The sequence below is a fragment of the Erithacus rubecula genome (genome assembly GCF_903797595.1).
Source record: "Erithacus rubecula genome assembly, chromosome: Z".
NCBI lineage: Eukaryota > Metazoa > Chordata > Aves > Passeriformes > Muscicapidae > Erithacus > Erithacus rubecula.
Genome location: NC_136661.1, coordinates 26405641 through 26433322, shown reverse-complemented (window position 1 = coordinate 26433322; position 27682 = coordinate 26405641). Strand labels below are relative to the sequence as shown.

At 39.0% G+C, this 27682-nt stretch overlaps 1 protein-coding gene across 10 annotated transcripts in view; it reads left to right on the top strand.

Annotated features, from left to right (window-relative positions):
* CELF4 (CUGBP Elav-like family member 4) overlaps positions 1-27682 on the top strand; it is a 690435-nt gene that overhangs the window by 62491 nt on the left and 600262 nt on the right. The window lies entirely within an intron of this gene.

Here is a 27682-nt window from a genome sequence, read left to right as displayed (position 1 = left end):
TTGGAAATTTCGACCAGAACTGGAGTAGCAGCTGTGCTGTCCAAAGCTCTAGGGTAAACAGGGCCTCCAGTATGCTCATTGCCAAGTCATGCTTGGATTGCGGTGGTTAAATGCTCAAACACCATCTGCTTATATACTTTTGCTGCTTTCCACAGAGCAACACCCTTGCTAACGTTTGCTTTCTGGTAGAGATGAAGCATGTTTGCCTGTTCTTCCCAGGTTGAACTAGAGCAAACACATGCCCTTATTTTCCAACACAAAGTTTCTTGCTTAAAATTTGAGGGGTTCTTTCCTCAATGGACTCTTCCCTTCCAATGATGACATCCTGCCTTCCTCTAGCCTAACCTCATGCAGCAAGACCTTTGAAAAAATGTAGTTAAATGGGAGGTGGGTTCTGAACTGGGTTCATGAAGAGCTGAGGATGAAATTAAACAGCCAGAAACAGTGTGGGGAACATTACAGACGTCAGGGAAAACAATCTAATTAAATCTGATATGTTTCTCTTGGGGACAAAAAAAAAAAAATAAAAATCACAGTTTGTTGGTTGGGTTTTTTGGTTGGTTTTGGTTTTTGTTTGTTTATTTGTTTGTTGAATAGGTTCTTTTGTTTTCTGATTTGGTTTGGTTTTTTTTTTTGGTATTCTTTTTGTATGGTGAGTAGGGAGGTCTTGAAAAGGGGAAGTGCAGTCTACTTGATTATTTATTCCATGACTGAAGGCCATGGACAACAGTTCCCCATTAGCAGGGGGTGGTCTGGGCTGGGTGGCAGGGCCCTTGCACTGCAAGTATCACTAAAACTCTCATATCCACAATGTGAATGAGTCCTTGCTAAAGGGAAAGGGAGTGCCACAGGAAAAAACAGGGCATAAGCAGCCTAAACCTCTCTAAATGGAATATTTGTTAGTTTTCTGTGAGGCACTAGTGGGTTTTTAAGCTCCTCCAAGCTTTGAACAAATTAAGACTGAGTATAAAGTGTAGATATATTTATATTTGTTCCACCCCTTTTGGGTAAGTTGAGGATCTAGAGGAAGATTCATCAATTCAGTGCATGTTCCATTAGAAACTTCTTGGGATTAGATCAGGTTAATGAAAGGAATAAATAGGGCTTTGACATGTTGTTTGGTTTTACAGGACTGTATTGTTTTATGATGTTTTATGAGAAGCACTTATACTACTCTTCAGGCGAGAGATTATTGCGCCTTTTATAAAATGTAAAAGAAAACCCACTTCTCTTTCTTTTTCTCTCTGTTGCTAAGTAGATGCTATGTTTGTTTGCAGTCGTCATTTCCCAGTAGAAATGCTATGTTCTGGAGCACTGCCTAGAAAGAAATGGCTTCAGAGCACAGATTTCACAAGCAAAAGTGGCAGTGCAGTGTGAGGTACCCAAATCATGAATATCCAAAAAAATCTTGGAGTAAATAAGTTGTTTGGGAGAGAAGATGAATGAGCAGAGTCCCAGATGAATACACCCAAAATCCAAAAAGCCCCACTGGGTTCTGTTCTGAAATATTGCTCTTGTAATGTTTTCTACTTCTTTAGAACTCTAATATCTCAACAAACAATTGAAAACATTATTCTGACATCAAACCTCTGGCTGTGCAGAGAACATCTGAGGTGATGTCAGTGTTCAATTTGAATAGGTTAAGCTCAAGCTCTGAAAGTTTCTAACATCTACTTTCAGAGCTGGTCTTTTAGTCTTTCAGCATCCTGGTTAAAATGGGACAGCTGATCTTTTGATTTGCTTTAAGAGTTTGGAGATTGTCATGCCAAATCAACAGGGAGTACTTGTTAAGCTGCTTTGTCTCTGACTTCACACTATTCTGTTAGGGTTTTAATCTTTTTTGTAGGATTTTAAACAAAAACACAGTAGAAGTGTAAAACTGCATCCTAAGCTCTATCCTCTCTTGCTACTTTGCTCTTCAGCTCAGCTTCTTCATGACAGCTTTCATGTAGAATGACATCACTGTTCTAGATAGTGTCAATTCCACTTTTAATATCCTCTCCCTTCCCCTACAATGACAGTCCCCAAGCAATTGGTTTAACTTTCTAACCCTTCCAGCACTATGGAGATGCACAGCAGCTACTGTGCCCTTGCAGATGGGAGGCAGAGCTGAAGAAACAAAGCAATGTTCTCAGATCCACACACAGCTTGGGGGATTGAACAGGATCCTCTCGTAACCTTGGCTTCACAGGAGGCTCTGGGTTGTACTTGCAGACTGTCACTTGTTTTCTGATATGGACAAATGTCTCTTAGACCAGTGTGACCCACTTATGCGTGTAACCTAATGAAGCTTTGAGTACAGACCTTTCCTCAGAGGCAAAAGGCCAATGCAGTCGCCTATGAAGTCTCTTCTCATTCACCTTTAATATTTTGATGTTAATGGATCATGCTAAAAAGGATTAGCCATTTCAATTTACATTCTGCTGCTTTCTGCATTTAACATTCTCGCTGTAAGTGATGAATTATTGACTATTTAAATGTGACTACAAACAGTCTGAAAGAGAAGGTCTACTTTACTGTTTGCAATGCTGAACTCATGCAGCACAGGTGAAGGTGTTCCTTTCTCTTTTTGGTTACCCATCAGTGACCTGCCTTCCCAGCTTTCACCTACTGTCCCAGTACCCCAGGCTGGTGTACTGTCTGGTGTTCAACAGACCAAGAAGAGGCCCCAGGGTTAAATATTGTTAAGCATGTGAAATTTAACCTATATTATTGATATTGGGTTCAGACCAAAGTGTCTGCAAAGTGGCTTAAAAGGAAGAGTTCATTATAGAATAAAGCACTTTGGCAGAAGACCAAATCCACATGCCCTTAAAATTGCTCTTGATTCCCCCCTTCATATTTAAAAGTATGTAATTACAGAAACGGTCACTGTTCAGAAATCAAGATCTGTACTTTGAAAATAAGTCAGAAGAGATCTAGGAGCAAAATGGGGTGCCATTACTTAGGACTTGAAGCACCTGAACAGCTGTAGCAATGCAGTGAGGCTGAGAGATCAGAGTTTTTTCTGGGCTTGAAATAGTTTTGCAGCAGCACAGAGTACACCAATGAAAGCAAGGGTGAGTACAGAGGCTTTGGGAAGCAGCTTCTACAGTCTGAAATGAGGTTTCAGATTTCCTCTGGAGAAATGAAGGATTCATCCTTACTTTGCTCCTTGCAAATCTCATGCAAGTCAGCTGTCCTTGGCCACCTCAGAGCTCCGAAGTGAATCATGCAGCTCCAAAGTGGAAACAAGTTCTACCCTTGTACATAAGATTCTTTGGGGTGGGAAGGGAATGAAGACACTTGGCATTGGTTGGGGGAAAGTAGAAATTCCTGATAAGTGTCTAGTTCTTACTTGTCGATGGTAATGGTGCAGGAACTTGGAAATCTTCTCTTCTTGTGTATATGTATTGTGTCTAAGATGTGACAGACAAATTTTGTAACTTTTCATGGATGGTATGTCTGTGGCATCTTTCTTCACCTGGAGATGGGCAGAGATGAGAGACAACTTTTCAAGCAATCAGACTGAGAAAGCTGTAAACTCTTTTCTGTTAATACTGTTTTTTGGTTTTTTTACTTTCTTGAGTTCTACTTCCACAATTGCTCTGTAGACTCTGCACCATGAGGCACTGTCCATATCTGGAAAGTGGGGACCAAGGGGAAATTAAAAAAAAAATACAAATCGCGTGTGAAAACTGAAGTTTATATACAGTCTATATAAAATAGACTGTAGAAACCCCAACATAAAAGTGAGAGTCAGGCATGTACTGGTGGTGTAGGCAAGATTTTACCCTTCAATGCATCTGTTTGGAAACAAAACAGCTCTCCCAAAGCAGTTAGTCAGAAGAACATGAAATGGGTAGGTACTTGGTGAACTCTAAACAAACTCAGCCTTGTCTGATCTCTTCTTCACACGTGCATGAGAAACACAAACTCCTGGTTAGAGGAGAAGGTGGCATCCACACAGCCACACTCCATCAGATGGCTGAGTATGACTTAGCAGTTGGCACCAAGCATAGAACTTCTGGCTCCTCTTTCTGTGGTAATTATGATCTGAATCTTCCATCAGCTATTGGGAGTGTTTCATTTTAATTTTTTATTATTAAAAAGGCACTACTTTAGTGCTAAGTATTTGCTGGTTATATTAGGTTTGGTAGGATAGTGCTTGTCTGTTTCTTCACAGATTCGTATGCCTGGAGTGTCTTGCATATAAATTCACAGACATGCAATATTACATGGTACTGTTAATAAAAATTATGCAGATCTTTTTCAGGGCCTTTTGTAAAGGCAAACAATACACTTAGGACTCCTCTCATGCACTTAAAAACCTGACACAGGAAGTTAGAAAATTGTTGACAGAGTTTGAAACAACTCTATTCCATCTCTGGCAAGGTTTCTTCTAAGTTAAAGAAGTCATGTTCAGTGAAGGATAATACTGTTTCTTAAAACTCATTGCAATCAGGTGTTCTATATGCAACAAAATATAGGTGAGTATTTGATAAAATACACTTTTATGTTCAGATTTCATTAATGTTTTAACTGAGCATTTTTAAGTAGTGGCATGCCATCTGAAATCAGTGGACAAATTATAGTTACTTAACAAAATGAATTCTGAAATATTGGCAAATGGAAGAGACAGTAAAGAACTAATCAGAGTCATTGCTCAAAGTGTAAAGTGATGTGGGAGTGCTTATTGAAACAGATAAAGAGCAGGAACTGCTCCTGTTGCTGCATGTTTGTGTTTAGTCCCAACTATAACAAACAATAGTTAAAAACAAAGGTGAGAATTAGCTGCATGAATGCACTTTTTTTCAAGGAGAGGAATTGAATCTTCTGGAGGATGGACATTGTTAATTCCAAGAGACATGCTGACTGAAATGACTCAGTTGTGCAAATTTCCTTATTTCCTTTTTTTTTTTTTTTTTTTTTTTTTTTTTTTTTTTTTCTTTTTTTTCAATATATGTTCTTTTGGTAATCGAGGTCTTATTTTAAGAATTCTTACAGCTGTGAGAAAAAAAAATGATAGACCTTCAAATCGTTTTGGGCCTTTCAGACTATGAAGCTTGATTTCTTAGCATATGGCTAGAGGAAGAGGGTCTGGATGTGCTCTGGAAAATAATTTTCCACAAGCAAATGCCAACTCTGCAAAAGTATTTCCTGAACAGAGACTGAAAAGACGCTTCTGATTCCACTCAGGGTGTTCTCTTTAATGGAAATGTCTAACTTGCTGCAGTAAACCTTGAAGTCCCCATGAAAAATTCATGGAGGATAGGAAAAAAAATCTGAAGGACTTGGGTAGTGCTGCAGGAAGAGGCTGGCACTGAGGCTAGGTGACATGAGAAGTCCTGCGGCTCTGCCAGGTGGTGCCCTGGAAATAGCAAGGAGTCCAACTCCTGCCATGCTCCTGAGCACTGAGAGCTGGGAGTGAAGTACTGCAGAGGAACCCAGCCCCACCTCGTAATTTAACTGCCCTCCCCCTCTTTCAGCCTTGCTTTCAGCCCTGGGGAAGCCCAGGCAGGAGTAGAGCTCTGGCAGTGGATGTGAATAGCTTCTTCTTTTGGAAGGAAGATGTACAAAAGTAGCTCCTGGCCTCCAACCATACACAGTCCTTGCACCTGGGAAAGAAACCTGTCTTCCTTCTCCTCTGGACAAAATCTCTGTTCTGGATTCAGTTCTGTTCATTCAGTGTGAACTTAGTGTGAATGGAATTCTGTTCACTCTGTGTGAATTCAATTCAGATTATTTTACTCTTGGTGTCTGTGAATGGCAGAGAAACCTTTCTAGTGTAGAATGTGACAGGCAGTCATTGAATTTAACCATTCCTTTGCTTACAGAGAGTGACTATAACTTGCTCTTTTTCTGAGAGATGGAGTCTTGAAAGCAAACTAATGATGCTTCAAGGCCCGCTGGGTAATTGCAGGCAAATGGCAATAAGGCAATAAAATTGCTGGCATAGCAATTTGAGTGGCATGACCCTTGTGATAAGGAATTTGCCTATAAATTACACCTAAATAAAATAAACATAATTGTCAGAGGAGGTGTGGAGTGAGATTTGAAGAGGAAGTGTAAAATAAGTAACATATTCACATTCCATCTTTGTTTATGAGCAGCTGTGGGGGCCAGGTTGGATTTGTTTGGCAACAACATGGTTGGTGTGGACAATGGCATCCAAAAGCAGAAGGAGAGAGATTTCCTATGTGGTGTTATGGCACACAAGAAGTTAAGAATATCCCAGAGGTCCAGTGATTGACATCATCAAATGCACTTACTGTTCCAAAGCTCTTGTCTGTCTCAGGCCTGTTTGGCAGCAGAGCCAAAGGTCAGAGAGAAATTAATCTGCTGTAAATGAAACTAAATGGATTTCAGGGTGCTGTTTGTGACAAGAGTAAGTGGTGGAAGACTTCAGCAAGCAAAGGGCTGCAATTTAGACCTTGCTGGTGAACTGGGTCATTCATCTTTCCCATGTAAAATGAGGTGAACCTAATCTTTCCAACAAAATAAGGATAACAAGCAAGACGGGTGTTTTTAGCAATTTAACCCCAGGGCAGCTACTATCTAAATAACTAACTATTAATGTGCCTCTCCTGCCCTCTATCAAAAGGAATAAAAAGAATAATGCTCACATGAAAATAAAAAATAGTTAATAGTTGTCATTCTAGATATCTCAGCTCTAACTGAACTCCTGGTAATAAATTCTATGTTCTCTAAAATTACTGATGCTTGAGTGGCAATTATATCTGAGGAGTACTCTGGACCAGTTCTGGGTAACAAAAATATTCTGATCTTGCTCCCAGATAGGTGATTTTGGATGAAGAAATGTTTCTCTCAAAGCATTATGGCACATGGTGCAGGGATCCCTCAACTCCTTGGCCATTGACTAAAGTCATATCCTGGTTGATTTAATCCTCCTGGAGTTCTGACTGCTTCTTAGTCACTTTCTCCCTTTTCAGGATTTTATTTAGCCCTCTGAAAAGCAATTAAGACACACTGACTTAAAAAAAAGCTTTGTGTACAGCCTACCTAAATGTGGTCCTAGGCATCCATGTGCCTCTTAACATGAAGAAAACTGATTCTGGTTGAGATTTCTAGGTATTAAAAGGTATAAATAATCTTCTCTTGAAATGAAGTGAAATAAATGGATGTACTTGTAGGAGAGCTAGCTTTCTGTTGAGAAACGTATAATGATCCCAGCTTCTGAGACATCTGAGCCAAAATGTGTGTGTATATAAATGAATGTATATCTCAGTGCTTAGATGCTTGAGTGATGGATGTTGTGGAAGAAGATGAAGTAGCCAGGAAGGTATGAATAAATGTCTCACCAGTGCCTATCAATAGGCAGTGACTGCTGCTGACATGCTGTGTCTCAGTGGGCAAACTGTAAGGGCTTTAAGTAAAAACAATTATTGAATGTATGATGTCTAAGTCTATTAGTTGTATACTATTATTGACTGACGTTAGATTAAAAAGCATGTCCTTATTACTCCCTCCTGTCATTAACTTGCCAGAAAAGGTCAGTCAAGAAGTATATTATTGCTAAATTGTAGACTCACACATTTGTAGATGAAACAGGAATAAAGCCATGGAGGAGCTAGAGCCAAACTTTGGTCAGGCCCAGAGCCTAGTTTTGTTCTCACTCCCCACACTCTATAACGAGGCCAACTGCTCCCCATCCAGATACACTGTGGCTTTGTCTGTATTCTGTGCTGAAAACAAGCGGATTTATCTTACTGTAGCTTTTCCCCAAATGCCCCAGGGTACCTCTGCACTGTGTAAGGAACCTGGATCTAAGCCTGCATTCGAGTTCCAACCTGCTGTCCATCAATGCAGAGCATGTGCAAGCCCACAGTATGCTTGATCTAAGGGACAGAGGGAAAAGAGAGGGAATAAAGACTTTGGGCTCAAAGAGTATATTTATCCATGCCATGGAGGCACCAGTCAGCTGTGTTCAGCCTGTCTCTTTCTGTTATTTAATGTTTCCTGCAGCCATGGTGGTTGATCCACACCAAATAGTGGAGAAGGTGCTGCCAACCCTTCCTGAAAGAGCCCGACATCTGCTGCTGCAAAGCAGATGGGATCTGTAAGCAACCTGTCCTAAACCAACTCTCTGTCAGTAGACATCACGAATCAAAGCCTCAGGCCAGAATATGGAAGGGTGGAGAGTGGGCAGGAAAAGAACTGGCCATGAACCTTTTTCTGACCTAATCATCATAAAGGCAAATACATAGTTTCAGTTTCAATGATCCTTATATCTTCTCTGATTTCAGCAGGGGTTGGTCTGAAATACCTGGACTTTAGTCCATTAACTCCTTTCTTCTCAGAAGTAGTATTGAGCTAAATAGAATGCCACTTTGCAGTGACTTCAGTATTTTGGAAGTCTTTACTTGGTGCTTAGTGTCATTGACATAGAATTGCAAGATCGGGGGTGGATAGGACTCCGTTTATTCCTTTTCCAGGCATTTCTTAAGTTGGTCCTTCAGCTGCTCAAAATTTAACACTAAGATTTCAGAACAAATCAAGCTCAGAGGTGAAAATGGAAATTATTCTTTGTCCATGATGTGGACTTACAAATACAGCAGTAGGTTACTGACACAGACAGAGAAGCAACTTGCACAAAAATAATGAAGCTTTGTTATGATATTTTTTGGTCCCTTTGCCTCCTTCCTTGGACAGAAAGATTAATCACAGTCTTTTGATTCAGAACAAAGCTCCTTACAAACATCACATTTGTGCCTTTTCTTTCAGGAATAATGTCATTGTTTTGGCTTTGCACCTTCTTCCTTCACTTTTCCTATTCCCAAGTAACCTCCTTGAAATCATCTGGGTTAGTATGTTTTTATTCTTGGACTCTTGCGTGCCTAAGGGAATTGAGTCACAAATGGCTTGTGTTCACAAAATTGGTGGAATAAAGCCCAAGCTTTAAAGATGCAGCTTGGCAGCTTTTAAAAGGGCATAAGTAAAGGCATAAAACATTGGGTGAAGTTTCCAGAGTGATTTGAGAAAGTGATTCCTAAGTGAGTTTAGAGAATTTAAAGAAGATTCTGACATTCATTTTTTGTCTCATAAAGATACAGAATGATGAGCCATTACACATACATTTAAGCATCTTTAAGTGTGCTTCAGAATATATGTTATTCTGTTCCTGCAAGAATGGGGAGGGTGTGTGTGTGATTCCAGAACAGGCTCATCTTTGAAGTAAAACTCGGGAATGTCATGTGGCAGAAGTAAGAGGGAGTTAGGGAAAGAGTATGACATTGTAGTGGGAGGGAAGGAAGGAGCTGTTTGCTCTTTGTGGAGGAGTTCAAAGGTTCAAGAACTGTTTAGGCATTTGGAAATATTGGTCCTGTTCTACAGACCAAAATCAGGGAAACCCGGTTAATCTGTTTACTGAGAGCTGGTCATGCATCCTGAAACTGAGCTGGAGGACAGGTTTTACAGCAAAACCCATTTCTGTCTCTTAACATGTAAAACTAAAGCAAGAGGGACAAGGTGTGCAGACATTAATGTTTGCCATGGGATCATTCTGACTCCTTTACATCCATCCTACTCCCTGTGCTTCTCCCCAAGATATCTCTAACTCTTTAGGACTCAAGTCTTTTCTTCCTGGAAACTTTGGAAAAAGTTGAGTTTTTGCAGCAAATCTTAAGGATTTTTATCTCTTTTAAACATCCTATCTCTAGTCTGCTGTGTTTCAGAAGTGTCACACCAAATCCTGAAGTGAAGAGTGAGAACACCAAGCTCTGCATAATGCAGGTGCCCAGGAGAGCAGTAGGCAGGCTGGTTGCTATAACAGCTTGTAGCTGTAGAACATCTTCCATTTCAGAAAAGATCCCAAATCTCTTTATGGACTCAGTTGAGAGAAGGTAAAATGCTCTATGGACAAGCTGGGAAAAGCTGAAAGAGGCAAAGTACTGGGTTTAACTTGGTATCTAGGATAAACAGTGCTGACCTACTAAGTACTCTGTATGCACAGATGAGAAAGGTAGTCAGAGTTCTTCTGCTTATTTCTAAGCAGTGTTTCAACATCTGTGAAATAGGGATAGCAATTTCTCTCTCTTCAGTATCATTGGTGCAGAAGGGGTATCATGCAACATGGCTTGAAAATCCTATGTCTTAGGAAGTTTAATACACTGTACAAATCAGCTATTGGGCTTCTGTGTAGAGGACAGTTATATTAGGTGAAGGATGAGATGACAACTGACACCCTGGACTGTATCTGTACATCCCATTTTCCTTTTGGAAATGATAGAAATGGGGAGGTTTGTCCCTATGGCTTTAATAGCCATGACTGAAGTGATCTAATTTGAGAAACATGGATGGGAAACATTGTTGGAGTGGTCAGGCATAAAACCACTGTGAATTGTGTGGTGAGTTTACGACACCCTTAAGATTTCTCAAGACACCAGAGGTACTCGTTCTATATTCTTATCAGAAAATAATTTTCCTTGCAATGTGAAACTGCTTTGCATATCAAGACTCATCTTTCCTGGGAACTTTGGCAGTTATCTTAAGGAAAAAATAATGGCTAATATCAAGATTGCTATTGGGGTAATCCTGGGACAGCTTTAACTTTGCAGAAGTGTACCATAAGGCTTTTTTTATTGAAAAAGGAGGAGTGGTTATATTCTAAATCTTCTTCACCTGCTACCCTAATACTTAATAGGATTCAGATTGAAGCAGTTTATATTGCACTATGATTCCCTAATGTAGATTCTTTTTATTTCTGGAGGTTTCTAGGGAAGAATTTAGACAAAAATGTTAAATGTTTTATGTATACCATGCATTTTTTTGGTAGCTGGTTGGATGAGCTGACCTCACAGGCTCCATTTCATAGTAATTGGTGTGAATTGACAGTTCTGTGATTCACCTGCAACTGCTAGGTAGCCAAGAGTGCTGCTCTCAGTTTTCAGAGTTGAACAGAAAATATGGTTTGCATGACTAATATGCTTATCTAGATGTGTTACCTCATGCAACAAAACTTACAAATACATGCACTGATTTTTATTAAATAACAAAATGGTTTCCTGTGTTTATGTTTATTTATCAAAATAATGGAGTAGTTTGGCCAAGTTTCCAATAGAAATAATCTTTCCTTTCTTTCCTCCGCCTTTATTTCAATGACAAATGTCTAAATTCCTCATTTCTCACCATCTATAAAGATTTCTAGCAGCTTTTTTCTTTTTCAGTAGTAGAAGTACCCTTTCAATGTAAGTTGAAATGTATGATCTTTGGAAAAAAGGAAGCCAGTCCTGTTTTAGAATAGGGTGGTCTCTGAGATGCCTGGTAAATCACTGCACTGCAGAGGAGGATTTGAGTTGACAGAATGCAGCCTGGAACATAGGACTGGGGGGAAATTCTGGCTCATCAGGATCTGTTCCCTACCATTGCAGACAACCACATCACATAATCCCTTTCATAAGTTTATCGAGCCTCATCTTTAAACTAATTAGGTCGTTTGCTCTCACTATCCTTGTTGGAAAGCAGTTCCAGAGCATCGCTCCTCTGATGGTTAGAAACCTTTTTCTAATTCCCAAATCAAATTTATTCATGGTCAATTTATACTTATTTGTCCTTGTGCAACATTGTCCTTTATTTTAAATGCTTCTTTTCTCCTTGATATTTACTGTGGGGATGTAGCTAGCAATCCTATCTATGTGGAACTTTTTTCCATTTTGCCAGCCAGAAAGAGCAAGCTCTTATTTCTTGCATAATGCAGGAATTTGGTAATATCTCTCTGGCTCCAGGTTTTTCTTTCCACCTTTTGGAATACAGGTGTGGGGAATGGTATCCCCTTTTCATGCTGAGCCTTCCCAACAAGCTTTGTTAATTGCAATGGTACTCTTGTCCCTGATTTTGAACACCCTTCTTGGTGCATGCTTTGCCTTTTACTACAGGAAACAACTTTAGAACACACTGAGATTAAACCACTGTTCTTTCCTTTTTGTATATGAAGAAAGGGATGTAGTCAAACCTTAAGCAAACAGATTGGAACAGGGAAACCCTTGGATGTGCATTTCAAAGTGTCACCACACGCCCTGTCACACAAAGCCCACTAGATGACCAGCAGCTTTCCAAGCAGTCTCCAAATTTGTGAAGACCTGCATGAATCTTGAATGCTGACCAGAACCACAACAAACAGCAGCTGAAAGCTGCTCTGCTTTTGCCCTTCCATTCACAATGTGTGAATTCACAATTCACAGTACAGAACCATGAGCAAAGGGAAAGACCAGCGTCATGTAGCTCTTCCTGGTGTGAGACGTGAGCTGCAAGTAAAGCCCTCACAAGTGGAGTTCTTCTGGGGACACAAAGTTCCATGAGTTTGCAGGAATCATAGCCAAAGGGGCAGTGATATGGCTGCAGGGCATCCACTCAAAAACTGTGAAAGTCTTAGACATGGAAATGCAGAGTGGATGAAAGACTTTGTGGATACCTGGCTGTACTCCACAGAGGGCAAAGACAAGAGGTAGAGTAACACAGCATTAGCTAGTCCAGTGTGTCAGCAGGTTGTCACTGAGGAGGGTTTTTCAGCAGTTGGACAGACCTGACCATGAGTCATCAAATGTCGTGTTAGCACACCGTGATGTTGAACTGCGCGAGCTTTCGATGCTAAATTTTATCTGTTCAGCATGGTAAGGCAACTCCAAACTGCAGCATGCTCCTACCAAACATGTCCTCATCATCTTTGGGCATGGAATTCTTATGGCATGCATCCTGGTGAGAAGCAATTCTGAAATCCTTCTGTAGAGAGAGGAGAGGGAAAAAACAAAGTACTGCACGTTTGGAGTCTGAGTTGTGTGAAGAAGTGTCCTATGCATGTCAGGGGTTGGGAGGAAGATGTGGGTCTTCCAGAGATATTCAGCACCTTTGCTACTTGATAATAGCTGGATAAGAAGTTTCTAGTTTTGCCTCTTTTGTCCCTTTCCCAAGGTAAGGATTCCTGCTATAGCTTCCTTAGCTATAACGTAACATTCTGCATATCCTGATAAACCTGATCTGTTGCAATTAAATCATATGGCGATCATATCACACGTTTCAATTCAGATGGAGGATTGCTTCAGCTGTGCTGGAGAAAGTGGCTGCATGGATTTATTTTGATGAGGATGCTGATCTGCTAGGGTCTGTACAAGAGTGGAACAAAGACAGTCCAGTGAGAGAAGCTAAAGTACAAGGAATGGAAAAATAGTGTGCAATCATATAACTGACATCTTCTATAAAGCATACATATATTAACATAGTTTTGCTACAGAGGCAATTTAAATTCTGCTGTTTCTTCACTTCTAATTTCCATTTGAAAAAAATTACCTCAAGATCTTGTGTTTTCATTTCTGAAAATACAAGGACCTTGCAGAGATTTTACAGTCCTTGTCCAAGGGAGGGCAGGAAAAGGGGTGAAAGGAATGTATGTAAGGTTTATTTCTATTTCTTTTCCTGGGGGTCAGAGAAATATTATTTAGAATTCCTGTGGGTATTGTTTCATTATCATGCAGAACATATTATCATGAGAAATTTGGTTTATCAGCAGAGGTAGATGGGAAAAGAAATTCTGTGATAAATTAGTTCCCCATTGAGCAATGTTGTTTTACAAGAACCAAAATATTTGAGAAACGCTTCAACTCAAAGATTCTGCCAGCTGTTGTACTTGGATCTTGAATATTTGGGTCTGTAAATGGTTGGTAACATAATGGGAGCCCTGTAGGACTCTTCTAAATCTATAACCTCTAGATTCACCGTTTGGACTGCTCCAAAATTCAGATTACAGGTGGTTCTGGAAGTAGATTCTTATATTGAATGTTTTTAAGACTGAAGCTTACTAGCCAGGAATCTACTACTTTTTGTGGAAAACTTACTCACTATAAATGATAAGAAAACCCACAAAACAAAGCCAAGAACCCTTAAATCTGTTTATAGGAACTAAAAAACAAAACCAACACAAATAGAATTATTCAAACATAGCAAATGACTGTGGAAAATGAGAGATTCAGTTTCATCAAGTAAATACTGAATATGCAGAGATCACATTTGTACCAGAAGCCTCTGAATCACAAGGCTGAAATCTGAGACCAATACCAGAGGAGGCATGATGTACATCATCAGCTTATAAACTTTCCAGGACCTCTGCTTCTGGCCATCACTGGAGAGAGGATATTGAAAAAGGTGGACTTTGTCTGATCTAGTACCATCATCCTTATATAATGTTCTAGTCCACTACTTTGAAGGCAACAGTAGTTATTCCTTGCGATTTTTAAACTCATTAAACTCTACTCTCCTACTTTCTGACATCAGCAGGGATTCTCCAGTGAGTTTTAGCCTCCCAGAGATGCTCAGCAGCTGGCTCACTATTTTTAGCTTTCCTGATAGAAAAAAAAAAAAGTGAAATGTAACCACGTCTTTGATGTGTGTCTGCTTTCAGGCATTCACTATCCACTGATTCATTGACTGGTAACGGGGAAAATTTTGGTAGGTCATTGTATTCATGAAGTAGCCTAGAAAGTTTCTTTCATCTGTCTTTTAATGTCTTGGTCAAAATGGCTTCCAACAGTCGCTTTTGAGGAGACTGTTCTACAGTCTGAATACTTCCCCACTGGGAACTATTTGCTGATACTGTGTTGGTACAGACATGCCTTTGTGTTCATTTCTGGCATAGAACTTCTCAATCTATACTAAAATACCAAGCAAGATGTCATATTAAACTTTTATTAAAAAAGAAAATCTAGAAAAAATATAATAGTGTGTGTGTGTGTGTGTGTGTGTGTGTGTGTGTGTGTGTGTGTGTTTTTGTATGGTTTTTTTCCGTGAAATTATTCTTTACCAAAAAAAAAATTGTACCATTCAGGCAAATTTGGTGACTGGCTGGATGCTCAGCTCCCCTGAAAATTACTGGCAATTGCCCAGCTGACCATGGATGGAATGGTGTTTTAATGTAAATTTTATCACAATCAGTTGACATACGGATTTCTTTTTACCAAGAAAGGCTATTGAAACTGTTTCCTTAAAAAATGGGCTTTTTCTTGGGTTAGACAATGTGTTAAACTTTTAGAAAGAATCATTAAAGTTAGAAATAGGGAGAAGGGGGAAAGTGGAGGCCTTCTGAATGCATTTGCTTTTGGATCAGTATTAGCTTTTGTTTATGGTTTCAAGTCACTTAAGTAATAAAAGTTCCATGAAGGACTGATTTGCTCTAATGGCTGGGAGAGACAGTTAGTAATGTTTACTTTTACCTTCTGTAGGGTCATAAACTTCCATCTTATAGCTTGCAATTGTCCTAAATGGCTTAAGAATCTGTGATTGTGATTCTCTTTCAGGGTTGCAAGAATTTCTCTCTCCCTATGCCTTTTAGCAGATTAAGAAGAAAAAAAAAAAAAACGTACAGAACAGTCAGATGGAACAATGAAAAAGAAAGGTCTTGGAAAATTACTGAGTTAAAAGTTTGCACTAAGAAGCACCCTCTGCCCTTCCATGTTGATTTAACTCTTCAGCCTTTGCTTCTCTGCCTTTCCTCCAACCCTGCCTCCAACACACACAGACATAGACACCCCTCAATCATGCTGGAGAGATTACTCCACTATTGCCCTTGAACCTGCATGATCTGGAAAAACCAAGGTTATGTGGTCATGCACTACACTCCTGCAAATAAATGCCAATAAAGAGTAAATTAATTATATTCCAGACTACCAGGTTGTTTAGATGCAAAAGCCACTTTGAGGCTGTGCAGGGTGAACAAGCACCAATATTCTGAACAGTTAGGAAGCATTCCTAAAGCACAGGCTAAGTGTTCTAATGTTGAATTTCTTGTTGTTACTTCCAGTTATTTTTTCCTGGTATCACCCTGAACAACTTTCCTCCAGTCTTTGTGCTTATATACCTTCAAGATTTGCAGCCCGTTATCATCTATCCCCCTGAGTCATCATTTACCCAAGTCATACACATTTAGTTAATCTTCTCTCGTAAGTCAGTCCTCCCAGTCCATTACGAATTTCTATTACTCATCTCTGAAATTCATCTTTTCTTTTCCATGTTTTTTTCCCTTCCATGTGTTTCTGAACCCTTTTAGGCGATTAGAGCTGGCAGGATGATTTTAGATGTAGGTTTTCTATTGACCTAAGGAAGGAGGTGTTTGATCTGGAAGAGACATACACACTATTGTATGTGATATTGTCCACTGTCATCTGAAAATGTCTTTTGACATTACTGCCTTTCAGGTTCATTTGTTCTGTTGAGCATTCGGCTCTGTGATTATTCCTTACCTGTATTTCCAGAGCTGAGCCATGCAAGGTTCTAGGCATGGCTAATCCTCCCCAGATGGGATTCAGGTGACTGACCACGCTATTAAGGGGCTCAGCATCCCCTAGGATCTGTTGCAACTTATTCTCCATTCCTCTTGACGTGTGAAATCTTCTTTGCTGTGCTGTTTAAATTTAATATCAGAACTTCTGCTTTGCTAGATAGTTCTTCTACAGCTGACATTTATCATGCACATTCCTCCTGCCAGCTCTCAGTGTTTTGTGGTCTACACTGTTCATCATAACACGAGTTTAGTTCTCAATGCAAAAAAAAAATCTGCTATAAGCTGTTTCAAATGTTCAATTGAAACAATTTACTATATACTAATATTTCAGTAATTTTTAAATTGGTCAACAAAAAATGTGATCAAAATAGGTCTCTGGTAGTTGATTACTAAACACTTTTCCTTCTGTTCTCTACATGTCAGGAAATTGTACCTCCTTTACTTGACTCCTTTAGCCTGACAAGAGCCCTTTTTAAACTTAGTGCACTGAAGCTTGTAAATTGCACAGATCTTGTTTTAATTAAATTCACTGTTTCTTTTTCACTTCAAAGATTACATCCTTATACCTTTTGTAAAAATCTGAAGTCTTAGGCTTAAATTCACACAGTTTGTTTTAAACTTGTTACCCAGGAACTTTGTCCCACACTAGTGGCTGGGAAAATGCACCTGAATACAAAGGACAATAGCGTTTTCCCAGGTTACCATTTTGAGATAATCTATTGGTAATGTAATCTATTTGTGAGTCTGCACAGGAATGTGCCTATGTTCAAGAAAAACAGACTGGTAGGTGTTCATAGCTCTAGCTAGGGTCTTGGGAGATTTTGGGTTCAAAGTTCCTTTGCTACAAACTCTTTGTGTGGCATTGTGTGATGAAATCTTCATTCAGTCTCTGCTTGAATTGTCTATGTTCCTAGGTTACTTATGCATGAGCCAGGCTCTTAATGGAAGCTTATATAATGCAAACTTAGCTCAACTAAGCTCAACTTAGAGCTCTTTGCCAGATAGGTAGTGGAAGTCTTTGCCCTTGAGACAAACCTCTCTTCCTTTGTGTTACAACTGATTGATTGGGCCTCTGAGAAGCTCTTTCCATCTTTCTCCTACCATGTTCCCAGAGCAGCTCATTTCACCTCCTTTTCTCTCTCATGCACACACACAGACTATTCCTTGTGGTTCTCAGCCCCAAATAGATAGAGGTTTACTGATTAGGAAGATTGCTCCATCCCTGGAATCTTGAGGAAGGACTTGATCCTACTTCATACCATTCCACTACCTATACTTAAACAACAAGCCAAATAGAGAAGGAAGGATAAAGAGAAAGAAATAGGTGATAAGAGACAATACTTATTTGCTTCCAACATCTCTTAGAGGATAGAAGAAGCTATTCAAAGTCAAAACATATGGAAAACAGCATCTGGTTATGGGAGCTTGGATGTTAATTGTTCTGACAGCTGAAATTTGTCTCCAGAAATCTCATGAAGCCAGCTGGTATTGTAAAGTTTTCTCTGGCTCAGATTGTGACTCTTACAAGTTTCTGGAGACTTCTAGTCTCAGGGTGATCATCTTGTAGGAGCAGCTGCTGCTTAAAGATTTTCATTTCTATATCAGCTGGAATCAGGAATATATATTCTTTGAGGGTTTGGATTTGCTTTTGTAACATAAAAATCCTTAGGTGGCTTTGGATGCACTTCCCTGAATTCAAACTTAAAACCTTGTGGAACTTAGCAGAGAGGTTCTGATGGTGTCCAGTTTACAGTTCTTGCATATGTGATGTGGAGACAAACTCAGTAACTGTGAGCAATAAGGTTGATTTTGAGAGGTATTTTAAGGTTCCATTTTGAATACGAATTTTCTGAATCAGAAAAATATGGGCTGGCAAACTTGTTAAGAGCTCTGCAGAGATAATTACAATAGTTTGTTTCTGAATGGGCTAGGAGTTGTCTAATAATAACTCTTTTCTGCAGTTTTTTTAGTGCCTTTTGCTTCCAACCTTGAGCTGGAAATGTCAGAAATCTATATTGACACTTGTGCCCTGTCTGAGAGAATAAAGAATATGCGGTTGTTTAAAGAGCATACAAGTCTGTATTTAGAACAAGCTACTTACATGTTTCTGAGACAAAAGCATAAATAACTAATCATTTGATGATGCTATCAAGACGTTTGCTGCATGGCCCTGACATTTTTAAGGGTGAAAATATCAACTCTTCTTATGCAAAAGTACAAATACCTTTCCCGCACATAGACTTGATGCTATTTTCCAAGAAATGTCTGTTCCTCACCCTTGTGAAAGATAATGAGCAGAAAAAAAAAAAAAAAAAAAAAAAGAAAAAGAAAAAAGAAAAGAGAAAAGAGAAAAAAAAACCCAAAACAAATCAAACCCACTTTATATAGATGCAGAAAAGAAAGGCTTGGACAAAGCTGTAAGTAGCAGCGCAGTCTAATTAGTTTAGAGATGGTTTTGCTTTAGCTTTATTTTGTTAAGATTCAAGGCATTCAAAGTGATTGTTGTTTAACAGTAACATAACCTCTAGAGAATAGTTGAGCATACTCGAAGAAGTCTTTCCAAAAGAAGTGAATACAAAAATCTAAACAAAATGAAGAAGAGGAAAAGTTTCTGAAGGAGCTAAATGTTTTAGAAAATCCACTGAGTTATTCATATGCTGCTAACAATAGAAAGAACTCAAAAGGCAGGACCCAGAACAGCAGGTACAGAGTCTAATTAATGCATGTACTCTAAGGAGATTTAACCCATAACATTCTGAATTGAAATGTTATATTTCAACAGCAGGATTATATTCTCCTGACTTTTACTAGTGAATCACAAGAAAATCCCCCCTCCACCAATTTCTGTATTTTTTCCTTTATCACGTCTCTGCAAACAAGAACTGAGGCTGCAATGTAAAATGGATAACATAAATATGTTGAATTTTCTTTGAAATAATAGGTAGATTGAAGTGAGTCAAGCTTAAAGATGATCTGGATTTTAACTTAATGTATCATTATGGAGTACAGACTGGAATTTTCTTATTCTGATTCTCACATGAGTGATCTCCAGAGTTTGTTCATGACAGAGTTCTGAAACACTGGGAACATTGTTTCTTGGTCCAGAAAGCCACTTGACTATTGTTTTTACTTTAATAACTCTTTCTATTTATTTTAAATCAAAAACATGTCCTAATTGTTTGATTAATAGGGCCTGAAGATGTACACCTCTCCTTACAATATGGAATCCACAGGTATTAGGAAACAAATGAGTAATTGATGTGAGGCTGGTCTGTTTAAAAGTATGTTTTCTACTATAATTCAAAGCATTAAATATTTCCTTAGGCACAACAGGACTCTCTGTGGTAGAAAATTATTTTAGCCAGTAATCTACATTCTGATTTCTTTAATGGAGAGCCTATTCATTGACCATTTCTTGTGTGTATGGAAATTAGACACCTGTACTGGAGAGAAAATGTTCTGGATAGTCAGAACGTCAGAAACTTGAGCAGTGAGTCTTCTGTTGACTTGGCTGGGATGATGAAAATTATCTCAGAAGTTTCAGGATGAAACTTAAAGCTGAAACATTGGCAGTTGTTAGAGAACAGGACTTGGTACTAGGTATGTCAAATCAACGGTTCATTCTCTACCTTGTTTTGAGTGTATCAGTCAGCAAAGGATCATTCAAAGCAACTTTGCAAGAAACTTCCAAGGCCCCAGGAAAAGAAACATCTATGTGAGTCAGATCCAGAAATTGTTTCCCCATCTTGGAGAACAAAGTTTGACAGATCAAAAGCCTTCCAGTTTTGCAATGGTGTGGAGGCAAGAAAACCATGGTGTTACTTTAAAGAAGAGCATGAAGCCTTGGGGGTCTGCCAGTGACAATGTGCTGTTCTGTGTCAAAGCTCTGCACTCAAGAGAGACCCTGTTTGCCTGATCCAGATTATGGCCCAGATTAGACTGTTCTGGAATAAATTGCTCTTGCTCTAGGATCTTGTCAGCAGTGGTATCATGGGGCTGAGATCTTGGTGAACTATTTCATTAAAAAATTCTAGGAGAAATTCTGACTTAAAAAACGATGCTTTAATTAAAAAACTACTTGTTATCAAAAATCAGTGCAAAACCATTGCCTGTTGTTGAAACACACATACTAACAGATGCTCAAGTCTCTGCTGTCTGCCTGGACACTGCTAAATATAATTAAACACAGTTTACACTGAGGGCTTACTCTGATTTGGACTGTGCATATCAATGTCTCATTTTGAACTATCATAAATGCATTTTAAGTGAGCTAATATTCTGTAAATATGGTTAACTTCTGCATTTGCAGATTCAGCCTCTAATTTGTTTTTTAGTATTGGTTCATGAATGTATATGAGTGGGTCTTTTGTATGCTTTTAACACAGAGAACCCTATCAAGTTATCTATAGCAGGAATATTACAGCATCATAATAGTTAATGGAAAATAGCATAAGAGGAAAAAGAAAATTAGCATTCCACACAGCAGGGCATTTCGGATGTTAATCTGCCTTGCGATATAATTGACAGGGAAGCTGATATCTGGGAAGATTTTTATTCCTATCTTTTTCTCTAAACAGTTAGTGTTCAGTTGTTGTGCAGCAGGGGAGATGGAGAAAAAGAAAGTTCTAGCCAAGTGAATGTTCTTTACCAGCAAAGATGTTAACTTTTGTCAGAAGGTAGTTAATCACTGAGAGAGAAACAGATGAAGAAATTGGATAAAACATTTCCAGTTCCAAAAGTCTTTATTGATTGTGTCTCCCTCAAGAAAATTCAGCTCAATCTCTGAAACCCTCAAGTGATTAAACCTTGGGCAGTCCACTGTAGACAGAGCAAATGAGAATTGTTTCAAAACCAGACATGTAGAGCCAGGATAGCTAAAGTGAAAAAAGATTTCTTTTTCACTTTGAAATCCTAGCTGAGAGATGTGACCTGAGATGTTGATTTTAAGGCAAGAGTTTTCTTAAGTATCATGATCTTTCTCTATATAACAGATCTCTGAATTTTGAAGCAATGAACTTCTTTATTTTCAGAGAAGGAGCTCTCTTATAACACAAACTTGGAGTCTGGAAAATGAGGCTCAGATCTCTGGTCCACCACAGATAACTCATATATCTTGGTATAATTTTTCAAAGGTAACTAGGGCACAGAGAAATTGAGGCAACACTAACTGTGACCAGTTGAAAGTTCCGTTTTTTTTTTTTTTTTTTCAGTGATGTAAAATTTTTGCTCTCAAACCAGCTTGTCTGGAAGACCACAGCTCTTGCCATGGAGCATGACCATCAGCTTATGACCCAAGGTGTGCAGAATTACTGGCCTCCTCCATTTTCAGCATGAGGGTCTTGGAGAGTTGTGCTTGGGTTGCATTAGCTTTCTGAAAGCCCATAGTGGTCTGCTGGGTAAAGCCCTTGGTTTCTCTGCTTTGGAGTTTTAGGGTGTGAGGTGCAATAAAGATGTTGGGGAAAAGGTAGACATTATGAGCTGAGCTGTGTTCTTTCTTCTGTTACAGAAGACTCTCTTGTTCACTACTTCATGTTCTGTGCAACATTCCAACATAACACAACACAGGAAGGCAAATTAAGGAAATCCTCACTGTAACTAATGTATTTATAACTAGAGGCAAGAAAGTATTTGACTCAAAGAAGAAAAAAACAACCAAAAACCTGACAGCCCTGTGGTAGTTTTATCTTTTTTTGGGCAATGATTCTGATTTTAGTTACACTCACAAGTATTGGAAAGGCTGTAGTTTCAGAAGTTCTCACCTGTCAGCAGAGCTGTGATAACTGGTTGAGTGCATACACTACAGTCACAAAAGTTTGTGAATTAAAAATTGGCTTAGATCACTCGAGCCAGCCTTCTAAATGCCTAGATTAACTCTTCTGGATTTTCGTGGCTGAGGTGAGCATCTCAGACAAGAATTCTTTCAAGAGAGACAATAGATTAAGGTTCAAATCATCAGTGTAATGTCACCACTTTGTTCCAGCTCCCCTGCCATGGACAGGTCCAGCTTCTGCTAGACCAAGGCACCAAGATTCATCCAACCTGGCCTTGAACACTTCCAAGGATGAGTCATCCACAACTTCTTTGGGCAACCTGTTACAGTGCCTCATCACCTTCACAGTAAAAACATTTCTTCCTAATATCTGATCCAAATCTACCCTCTTCAAGTTTTAAGCCATCTTTCCCCTTTTTCTATCATTTCATGGCCTTGTAAAATATCTCTTTCCAGCTGTCTTGAAGGTCTAAAGTCAGATGTTCCCAGAGTTTTCTTTTCTCCAAGCTGAACAAACTCAACTCTCTTGCCTTGCCTTTACAAACGAGGTGCCCCAGGCCCTCTGATCATCTTTGTGGTCTCCTCTGGACTCTCTCCAACAGCTCCATGTCCTTCATAAGTTTGTAACTCCAGAAATGAAAGCAGTACTCCAAGTGTGTTCTCACAAGAGTGGGCTAGGGTAGAAAATCACCTCTCAACCTGATGGACACAGTTTCTTTTGCTGCTGCCCAGGACACGGCTGGCTTTCTGGGCTGTCAGTGTGCATTGACCCAAGTCCTCCTTGGTAGAGCTTCTCTCAATGCGTTCTCTGCCCAGTCTGAATTTGTGCTTGGGTTTGTCCCAAAATGGATGAAATTCTTTGCATGTGGTCTTGCTGAACTTCACAAGGTTTGCATGGGACCACCTCTCAAGCTTCACATGATCCCTCTGGATGGCAGTGTCAAATTCTGGAGTCCCTTCCCTCCAGAGTGTCAGCTGCTCCACAAACCAAGTTTCTGTTTCAAGGTAAACCTGTTGAAGGTGCACTGGAAACCAGTGTCCATGTTGCCAGGAAAGATGTATAACAGCACCAGTTCAAATACCAAATCCTGAGGAACAGGAACACCACTTGCCACTGTTTTCCACTTGGACATCGAGCCATTGGCAGCAACTCTTTGAGTGTGGCTTTCCAGTCAATTCCACTGGCCCATCCCTGAAACCAAATTTTCTCTATTTTAGACACAAGGATGTTTTGTGAGGCAGTGTCAAATGCCTTGCACAAATTCAGGTAGATGGTGTCAGTTGCTTTCCCCTTTTCCACCAGTGTTAATGTCCTGTTGTAGAAGGCCCATGAGCTTGCCAGGCACAATTTGCCATTTGTTGACTGTTGACTGTCACCAACAACATCCTTAATTTCCAAGTAGGATGTTGTCCAGAAGGCTCTACTCCATGATCTTATCCAATGTCGCCTGTAGTTCCGAGAGTCTTTCTAGTTTATCTTTTAAAAATACTGTTTTCCTCTTTTCCAATCAATGGGTATTTTGCTGGTCTCCCAAATATGATGATCAGTGGTTTAAACACTTCACCAGCAGTTTCCTTTGGATCCATGCATTCATCTCATCAGGTTCCATGAATGTGCACATTTTGAAGTTCCTTAGATAGTCTCAAACTTGATCTTCTGCTAAACTGGGTTGTTGCCCATCCTCCCTTTACCTCCTTTAACTCAGGATGTGTGACGGCTCTCTGTTTTCAGAATTATTCTGCTGAGTACATAGTGTGTCTCCTGATATTTTTGCCTCCTAGGCTTTTGCAAAACCTTCTGTTGGCTTACTGTGAAGTTGAAGTTGCCATTACCACAATCATTATCCACCTGTATCTCATACAATTATTATTTAAATTATTGAATTCTCTGGAGATAAAATTAAAATTCAGCTTTTATAATTTCTTTTCCATCCAATGCTTTTGTTTTTGTTTCCCACCATCTCTTTAACAATCCTGTTTCCCAGGAGACAACTTGCTATGTCCTCATGCTTCCAAGAGACTGTAGATCAATAAGTTCAGAGTTAATTGGCAGGTGGGAATTTCCAGATGTTTATGTGCTTGCCCAAAAAGCTGTCCACTGGTAACAAATGAACAGCTGGAAAGACACAATCCAAACAAAGCATTCTTTACCTGATTGACATATGTCTGAAATTCATGGTGTATCTGAGAAAAATGAAATTGAAATTCAGAACAGTTTGGACTGAGCCCTTCATTATCAATAATTAGTCAATTAGAATTTTTGCTTAAATTCTGATATAATTCAGAATCACTGTGCTAACTGAGTCATTACCACTCATAGAAGTGGAAGATGGAAAAAATGCATTGCTTTCACACTATCCTTACTTAAGACATATGTTGAGAAATGCTCATTATACTGCTGAACATGTGCAAGTCAAAGGAGATGGTTGGTGCAAATGTTTTGTAACAGAATATGAAGCTTTCCACCCAGAAATCATGTTCACACCCAGACCAAACAGCTGATGGCAAGTGAGTAGTTAAGTTGAGCTACTAAGGAGTTTACTATGAAAAACCCATTTTTTCCCCCCAGTGAAATAAGTGATTCTGTACACAATCATGAGGTTCAGCAGGGAAAATTGATTGTTCTGAAATTGTGTTCCATCTGGGAAATCAAAATGAAAAGAAGAAAGAAATATATACAAAAACAAAACACTTTTTGTTCCTCTTTTTTTTTTTTCTCTGCGAAAAAAAAAACCAAAACAACATAGCTGCTCCATATGACATTATTTCAAGACTGCTGTTTAGGGTGCTGTATTCCATAGTGTTAACCTGAGTGTCTAGTGTTGTGTTTTCTAAGCAACATCCTCCAGGAAGGAAGAGCCCTTCAGAGGGGTCATTTCTCCACATTGAAAAGGTAGCCTGAGAAAAGTAACACCTGATAGAGGTTTTTGAATTGTCATTCCATTAAACATCACAGTACAAAATAGAGATCAATTTTGATGTTTCAGGGAGGTGGGCAGTGTGGTGCAAGAAAGAGTACTTCCTTTCATCCTAATGCACAAGGAGATGAAATATAAAAATTCTTGCAGAATGGAATAATAGATATGTATTGTTTTATAAGAGGCCTCTTATTTTTGAAAAATACTATTTTAGCTGATAGCTAATGCTGCATATAAGCCTTACAGAGCAATCTTGTGGTAAGGAAAGGGAAGATAAAAATTCCCCATAAACTGTCCTCTTCAAGTTCAGGTTTGAGGCCTACTATGAACATTAATCTCTACTTTATTTCATTTGGCCACTGATGGGTTGGAACTTCTTACTGTCTCTAAGCAACCAAATCTTACTTAAAATAAACAAGACATTATTTTTCATAAAGACATTACTTTTTACCCAACATGTGTGGGATACATTGTAGTTTGTGTGTGTAATATATGAATGAAAAGGGAAAAAGAAACAATTCTACAGAGCATACATTTTATCTCTAGAAAATAGGGTTGTTTTTTTTTTTGTCTGGTCATGTGAGAGAGTAGATTTCTTTTTGTTTTCAAAGTCTTTTAGTCCATAACACTGTTTGTTATACCAGTGATAACTGGATGCATTCTGAGTACTGTTTTGGGGAGTTTGATATTTCTACCACTTTTGACAACAGATTTGGAGAGAACTTAATGGAGGTTTCTCCCTGGTGAGAAGTTGTGTACACACACACACAGACACACACACACAGAGTGGATCTTGGGAGGAAAATTTCCACCTTCAGAGAAGAGTTGTCTTCTGCTTTCTTGGCCTGAATTACAGTCATGTAATGTAGGTACTGTAGGAGCTGCAGGACATTGTTACCCTGAACTGTCATCATGGCAATCACAATGAGGAGAAAAATATAGCTATCATTATAAGAGCTTTACACTGCATAGTTTATCTCTATAACAGTGTGCTATGATGTGCCTAATTAGACTGTATCAGCTGCTCCACGTCTGCTGCTAAAGGGAGACTTTCTTATTGTGTCTAGTAAACAGAGAGCTCTCAGCCTGTGATTTAGCACTGAAATTAAATTTAAGCATAGTTTCTCATTTGATTATCAGGCTATGGGTGACTTTTAAGGATCTTTTTCAATACATTACTTCTGCTAGCTGTAAACTCTCTGCCACAATTTCTTCCCCTTCTTTGGTCAGAAAGACAAACTGAAAACTCATCCATTTAAAGTTAGAGAGGAACAAATCAAAATAATTCCAGGTTCGCAAACTTTTGATGATGTTCAGTCTTCTTTCTTGATTGTCACCTTCTGCATCTCAATATCAGTTATTGAGACATAATAAATGCAACTGGCTTGAACAGACACAAAGTAAGAAGACCTCCAGAAAGTAATACAGGATAAGAAACAGTGAAAAAAATAGTTCTTTTTCTTCTTTTTCATGCCATATCATAACTTCATTGTGAGAGGATTAGGGTGACTGCTACAGGAAAATCTTTGAGGAAAAAATACATAAATTTATAGAAAAAAAATCATATTCTCTTGTATGTACTAATCTATTAAAAGCATGTAAAAGTGTGTATTTCTCAATTAATATTATCTAAGGAAGTAATTTGCAAAAAACAGTGAACATTGCATGGACAAAATGCTCAGAGTGCCAATCAAAGCTGAAAAGAAGTTCACAGTCTACTGTTTACTCACCCATCATTTATATATTATTGAGGAGAGGGTAGGAGGGTCAAGATGAGATTTTGGGACTTGTTTGTTTCTTTGGTAGCCTCTCTGTACTTGCTCTGCTCTTCAAAGCATTTTCAGTTTGAGGTACATGCTGCATGAACCTTGAAAGATATGATACCTCCATTTAAAGGAGCTGGAGATATTCTGTGGTAATTTCAGAGAAAATGTCTTCTGCATAGCAAGCACTTCTTTTTTTTTTTTTTTTTTTTTTTTTTTTTTTTTTTTTTTTTTTTTGCTGCAGGAACTGGCAGGTTTTCAGTATACTGCAGTAAGAAGAAATAGTTTGATCACATCAGACATACAACTGGACTAAGATATTGCAACATCAACCAGTTTTACCAGAAGGGAAGCATAGATGTGGGGAATGAAGCCACAGCAAGGCTCTACTTGGATAGGGCTTTAGGCTTTGTAGTTGATAAATTAATCTTTGAAAGAATCAAAGATGCAACCCATTGGTTTATCTCTGACGTTTCAAGCAATCTGTAGGTCAGGGATGTTTGGGAGTGACTGCTTGGGCTTTGGCATGATTGTGTTTATGACTGGAAGACAGTGAGTCCTTGCAGCAGCCTGTGCAGGGATGTGGCTTTCTGGTGTGATGCAAAAGGAGCAATGAGTTTTTGGTGCAGGTCAGGCTAAACAGTAGAAATTTTCCTCTGCAGTAGGAAATTCCAAGTCCTTGTCTGCCCTTTTCTTAAAGCACTTTGTACAAAAGAAATGCATGAGACCTTTCAGCATTTGGCAGCAAGGGGCTTGTTCCCAGTGCTGCTGCTGGAGCAGGGGTGGGATCCACCTTGCCATCATGTGGAACCCTTGAGATCCCTAATCCTGTGCAGCTTTCTGTAGCTGACACTTAAGCTCATTTTGAAGGAAAATAAGCACTGGGGTACACTGTTGCTCACTTTCCACTGGGGTTCAGAGGAAGCTATGATAGCTTCATTTCTTGACTCTTACTACTGACAACTAA